Source organism: Henckelia pumila, chromosome 4 (genome assembly GCF_033568475.1).
Source record: "Henckelia pumila isolate YLH828 chromosome 4, ASM3356847v2, whole genome shotgun sequence".
Lineage (NCBI taxonomy): Eukaryota > Viridiplantae > Streptophyta > Magnoliopsida > Lamiales > Gesneriaceae > Henckelia > Henckelia pumila.
The window spans coordinates 176788090-176795017 of record NC_133123.1 but is presented as its reverse complement, the minus strand read 5'-3'; the positions used below and the strand labels follow the sequence as shown (position 1 = coordinate 176795017).

General features: G+C 37.3%; 1 non-coding gene across 1 annotated transcript; it reads right to left on the bottom strand.

Annotated features, from left to right (window-relative positions):
- Positions 1–6714: 6714 nt before the first annotated feature.
- LOC140870003 (small nucleolar RNA R71) lies at positions 6715–6820 on the bottom strand. Its single transcript, XR_012146989.1, has one exon. It is a non-coding gene; the product is annotated as a small nucleolar RNA R71 (small nucleolar RNA).
- Between the last annotated feature and the right edge of the window lie 108 nt (positions 6821–6928).

Sequence of the window (6928 nt, the reverse complement as noted above, 5' to 3'; positions counted from 1 at the left end):
TAGAGACAGGAGTTTTATTGTTATCGATTTAAATTTTGAATTGCATTTTGAATGTTGATCGAGTTGGTGCGATGCATTCCCTGCACTTTAGTTTTGAAAAATTTTCCCACCCTTTTTTCGCATCTTAGTTCATGTTAATGTTTAAAAAATACGGGACGTCACGCAAGCTGATCATACACTATTCGTCAAATATTCAGAGAAAGGGAACATAACTATTTCTATAGTGTATGTTAATGACATTATCGTAACTGGAAATGACCTTAAAGAGACCGAGGATGTCAAACTGATGATGGGTAATGAATTTGAAGTAAAAGACCTTGGGCCATTGAAATACTTCTTAGGAATGGAGATTGCTAGAAGCAAAAGAGGTATATCAATTTCATAGCAAAGATGCACACTAGACCTTCTTAAAGAGACTGGTATGTTGGGCCGTAAACCTAAAAAAACACCAATTGAACTAGGGAATAAAAAGATAATGCTCGAGGGAAAGAAATTGGATAATGGAAGATATCAGCGCCTTGTTGGGAAGCTCATTTACTTATCTCAACTCGCCTAGATATTTTTTTTGTAGTAAGTTCAGGGAGTCAACACATGCATTCCCCATGTCAAGGTCATCTTGATGCAATGTACAAAATTTTGAGATACTTGAAGCAGACACCAGGAAAAGGTATGCTCTTTGAAAAGACAGATGATCGAGGGGTTAAAGCAAACACAGATGCAGATTGGGCTGGTTCCATTAATGATAGAAGATCAACATCTAAGCATTGTACTTCCGTATGAGGAAACTTAATGAATTGGAGAAGTAAGAAACAATATATGGTTGCAAGTAGTGCAGAACCAGAGTATCGAGCTATGGATAAAGGAGTATGTAATGCCCCAGAAATATTTAATTTAAGAATTTATGGTATTTTGGATGTAAGTTCCGAGTTTCAGAAACTTAGGGAGTGAATTGAAGTTTTTCATTTTAACCAGGGATTAAACCGTAATTTTTGGATTTTGATTAGTCTTGGCCAATTAAAAGAAGAGATTTTATGCAATTACTTTCCCCATTTCACAAAACAATGAGAGAGAGGAATAAGAGAAGAAGAGAAGGAAGCTCACGCCATTTTCGTTCCTTGTAGCTCCGATCCGCCTTCATCAGACCATTAGATTTTAAAGATAACCGCATATTTGAAATCCTAGCATCGAGGAATACGTTATACGTAAGTTTGGTAAGATTCTACCAAGTTCCAAATTTTGGGTCATGTTAGATTCGAGATTTGAATATATATATATGTTCTTGAGCTTGTAGAGATGCTATATCTAAGACGGTTTGAGAAAATACCATCGTTTGAACATGTTTATGATTTTTAGAAGCATTTTTGGTATATTTCAAAAATTTCCAGAATTGGGGAATGTGGATTTCGAAATTTGGTGATGAATTTGTGTTGATATTGAGTTGATTGATGTTGAAAAATTTTGGAAAATATCCGATTTTTGGCCGTTACGCCGTTGGATTTATTTTGAAAGAGTTTGTTGAATTGTTGTTGAGCCGAGAAGAATTAGAATGACATCGTGTAATTATATTATCCATTTCAGATCCGAATTGGATTTTATCGGTTCAAGTTTGCAAGAATTTGAGTTGTTGAGAATTTGGTCGAGGTTGCTTCGGTTTTGTTTGTTTTAGAATGCCGAGTCGATCGAATAGAATTGTTAGAATTGATTTAGTTAAATAATTTTAGGATTTGTGCTTTTCTGAAATTTGGAAGACCTAAAGGTATGAGCAGACAATTAAAGAATTTGGGATTGCATCCTCGAGGCAGTTATGAAACTTTTCAAGCCCTAAACCACACACTTGCTTGCTTATATAATTTCTTGATTATGTGCTATTTGTTTATTTTATTCGATTCATGAGATTGACTGAATAACATTAATTTATATTCTTTGTTATTAGCTCGATGATTATCGATATTTACTTTCATGATATTTAAATGAATCAAAGTTATTATATATGAGATGAAAAGATCAAATCGATCAGAGATTTTGTGAGGACCTCGGTTTTAAATTGTTTTTTAAAAAGCATGCACGGACTCCGTGCACACCTCCGTGCTCAGGTCCGTGCATTAACCTGTAGCCAAGTATCAACGGCTTCAAGGTACACGACCCCGTGCCACCTCCGTGTCAAGGTCCGTGCTAATCAATACACTAAAAACAACTCTCTGTTTTCTGCACGGATCCCGTGCCCCCTCCGTGCTCGGGTCCGTGCACAACAAATCAAAATTCTCAACTTACTGTCTCATCAAAATACTTACATGGACCCATGCACGGATGCATGTTTGAGGACCGTGCATGAAAAAAATCAGAATAATAACAAATGCGAGGGTACACGGACCCTGGCACGGATGTAGGCACGGGGTCCGTGCCCTGCTAAAAACCATAAAAATAAGCTAAGGCAGCAGAAATGGAAATCCAACGACAATTCTAAAATCTCAATCACAACATGCCATAATACATAAATATATCCAAACACCATACATGATGGTCTAGAGTTGTACAAACATACAAAAAGATAGAACATGCATCGGTTCTAGCTAGTTCGACAACATCATACATATCAAGTTCGAAAATACATATTCGACTTCTAAAACCGATCCTCAATTCTATCATTCACAACCAGAACTAGCCATGCTGCCTATGACTCGATCCTGCCCCACTTGTTGCCAAGTATACTGTGAGACCTCGGTTCTAGACAACTAATCTCGGATTAAACAATAATTAAGCATACAAGATCCAAGACTAAAAGCAAAGCATGAATTTTTTTTAAAAGGGGGAGCGCTCGGTCTGCTAAAAACAGCAGACCGTGCGCCCCCTGCTGCACAGCCAAAACAGAGCAGAAACTCAGAAAACTTGATTCCAACACATTCAAATCATAATCATGCAATACAAAAGCAGTTCTTCCAACTGATACATGAAGTTCTAGAGCTTAACAACATCTCAAAGTATAGAACATGCAACAACACATTTAATCAAAAAGCTCGCATAAACAATACAACATAATAACGAAGTTCGATATCTAAACATGTTCCAACATCACTAGGTAGACATGCTGACACAACTTCTAAACCGAGTCTCACTTCTATCCCTTGATCCCGAAGCTAACCATGCCTCTTCTGACTTGGTCCTGTCCCACCTGTTGCCAAGTACACATACAAAACAAAGCAACAGCCGGATAAACCGGTGAGAATGGTATTCCCAGTAAAAGCAACATAACAAGTAATACATGTAATATATCAACAACATGCTTACAAGACAACATAATCAATTCAAGATAATGATATGCATGTCTTTAAAATAGGGATATCAATTCTGATAAACAAGGGATTGATGCTGTACTTTTGGGATCCCGAGGATAAAATCATGTAACGACTCACGGACTCTCCCAATCGAGGTGGTGCCACGCATCTCACTCCCTAGACTTTGGTGCAACTATAAGGAGTACGGTGACACTAGGTGAACCTCTACACCCAGGCCACTCACAGTATAGCTCCCAAAACGTCTAAACAAAAAGGGCTGTTCTGCCCGCTGAAATCAAAGTTGACTCAAGATGAATGCATAAAAAAACATAAAACATAAGCCACATAACAAAAGCTCAATCAATAAACAAAATACAAGTTCCACATGCTAGAACAAGTATTGATGCAATATGTGATTTTTAAGGGAAACTCGAGAACCAGCTGTCCCGAGTATGCTATCCCTCTAACGATGACTGCTTTTACCTTTCAATGCAGTAGTTCCGACTCTGGATAGCTACAACAAAAGATTGAATCAAAGACTATACAATCTAAACAACAACTATGGTTCAAGGTAAATCTCTTTACCGTTCTTCGTCCAATCTCTTGACGATCAAATGCTGTTAACACAGGGCTCGACAAACTCCAACGAATCTGTACGAAGACAAGAGATGATCAACAACAACGATCACTCACAAGCCAAAGTTCAACAACTCAAAAACGATTCGAAATCCCAAAAACTCAAACCGGCGGCATAACGGCTATAAACTGAACAAATCGGAAATGCAGACAACAATTCAACAACGATACTAACTCACAACAATGTTAAGACAACAACAACAAGGCAAACTCTTCAAATCCCAAAACTAGATTTTCGAAAATAGGCTTCCAAAAATCATAAAAAATCCGAACGTCGCTCTATTTCAAAACCGACAGATAATAAACGATCAGAACTCTGCCAAGAACAACATACTCGAATCTCGAACGATTCTAACAACATCCAAAAACTAGAATGTATCTGATCATAGAAAAACTTACGATATAACGAGGCTCTCACTGCAGTGATCGCTAATCTGCCTTCAGAATTAAATTCCAACAGCCGGATCGAGCTCGGGGAGAAATCTGAAAGCTTGAAAAGCTCAAAAGGCGTTTCAATGGAGGTAAATCGATAAGGGGAAGAAGATAGAGTTCTTGGACTAAGTCAAATAGAGTAGATAATATATAAAAACTCAAATTTGCGTTTTAGTCCCTGAAATTTTCAAAATTTTCAAAATAGACCCTGATCAAAATCAAGTCGGCTCTTGAACTCTGTAATCTCCGATTAACTCAAATAAACTCATTTAAGAAAAAAAAACGGGGCGTTACAATTCTCCCCCTCTAAGAAGAGATTTCGTCCTCGAAATCAACAAGAATCACAACTCATAAGATAGAATAAAGAACTAAAGACAGTGATGAGTGCAATTTATGCACTTATATTTTATATGATTTAGCTTGGCTTGTGTTGTGTTTTGAGCGATATTATGCATTTTCCTTGTTGTTTGTGTTGTTTGCAGGAATTTAAGTGTTATTCATTTTAATCGGCCAAAAGAAGTGAAAAGAAGGTGAAAAAGAGTTGAAGAACAAAAAAATAAAATTGCCCAGATATAGCGCCCCAGCGCTACAAGCCAAGCTCTCCAGCGCTACACGGAGCTTTCCGAAGGGTGAAAAGTCGAAGAAATAGCGCTCCAGCGCTATCAAACCAGCGCTCCAGCGCTGTTGAGGAAATTGGACGGGCGCTCCAGCGCCAATGACTAGCGCTCCAGCGCTGCACAATCCTAAAATTTGGAAAGTTTTTGATCGAGTTTAAGAAAGGATTTTAAGGCTTATTCTGGAGGATACGAGGGTTAGAGAGAATTTTTCAGAGCATAAGACGGCTATTGAGCGATTGGAAGTGCACAAGAGCTTGAGACTTCGGTACGAAGACGAAAGACGGCGGCATCCGGCGACGGAGAAGCTTCATTCTAATTCGTTCTAGTTTCTCTTTGAACTCTGTTTTTCTTAGTTTATGGATTGTTGGAAAAACATGAGTTATTTAATTTTGAATTGCGTTATGAACTAATTTCTTAGTCTAGAGGTAGACGGATCTTGACTGAAAACCATGATTGACATATTTTGATTTATATATTTAAATTTCTTCACACAGTTTATTTGTGTTTTCCTGATCTTAATGCTTTTAATTTACTGGCCATAGATTGAGTGATATTTTATTTAGAATCTATCACTCGAGAGAGGAGATTTTGAATACGACATAGGAAAATACATCTTTGGTGTTTATAATGTTCGATAGGCATATAACTCCATAGAAGTCGTTATAAGAATTCTTGTGCTATTTAACGGATTTAATAATTGAAATTTGATAGAGATATTGAGTTTGTTATTGAATACGAATTTCTGCTTGACACTCGAGAGAGGTAGTAGAAAATAATAGGGATTCTTGGCTAATAAACTAGAAGATTTTATAATTGAACAATCATTAGAAATAAATTGTGGTGTACAGTCAAGTGAAGTCGAACCTCTAGCATTCATCACTTATTGAATTTTTTCTCGTGAACTCGTAATTATTTAGTTTTGTTTCTTGCAAAATTTAGTTTTATAAAAATCAAATCAACTTCGTAGCTCTACATAGGATTAGGATTATATTAGTTGCAAATATTTGATATAATATCATTTATTCATTCTCCGTGGGAACGATCTGGACTTAAATTCCTGTATTATAACTTGACATCGTGCGCTTGCGAGCAAAAAACACGCAACAAGTTTTTGGCGCCGTTGCCGGGGAGTGAATTTTATTTGATTTATATTAAATTGTGCTAATTAGTCTTAATTTTGATTTAGAGCATTTTATTTTATTTGTTGGTTCTAATTTTAAATTTTTTTTTTTTTTTGTCTATGCAGTTTATGCGAAAAAGCCAAAGTTACGACTCACTGCTCTTTGATCCGGAAATCGAGAAAACTGCTAAAGCTTTGCGAAAAGCTAGAAGAGAAGAGTTGCAACAAATGGCTGAAGAAAGAGAAAGGGAAAGAGCTGTCAATAATGCTCAGGTGCCGATCAGAGATCACTTTCGACCGGTGATCAATACACATTATTCTGGGATTGCTCGGCAGAACATCACGGCGAATAACTTTGAATTGAAGCCAGCTCTGATTATTATGGTGCAGCAGAATCAGTTCAGGGGTGCAGCTACTGAAGATCCAAATTTGCACCTGCGTACTTTTTTGGAGATTGCTGACACAGTAAAGATTCATGGTGTTATTGAGGACACCATCAAACTACGATTGTTCCCGTTCTCTCTTAGGGACAATGCTCGTAGTTGGTTGCAATCACTACCTCTTGGGAGTATCACTACATGGGATGATATGGCTTCCAAATTTCTGGCTAAGTATTTTCCACCTGCTAAGTCGGCTCAGTTGAAAATAGAGATTACTACATTCAAACAGCAAGATTTTGAGCAGTTGTATGAAGCCTGGGAGCGGTACAAGGAGTTGCTTAGAAAGTGTCCAAACAATAATTTTCCGGACTGGGAACAGATTGAATTATTCTACAATGGTTTGAATGGGCCAACTCGTATTTCTGTGGATGCTGCAGCTGGAGGTTCGATATTTTCTAAATTTCCTGAACA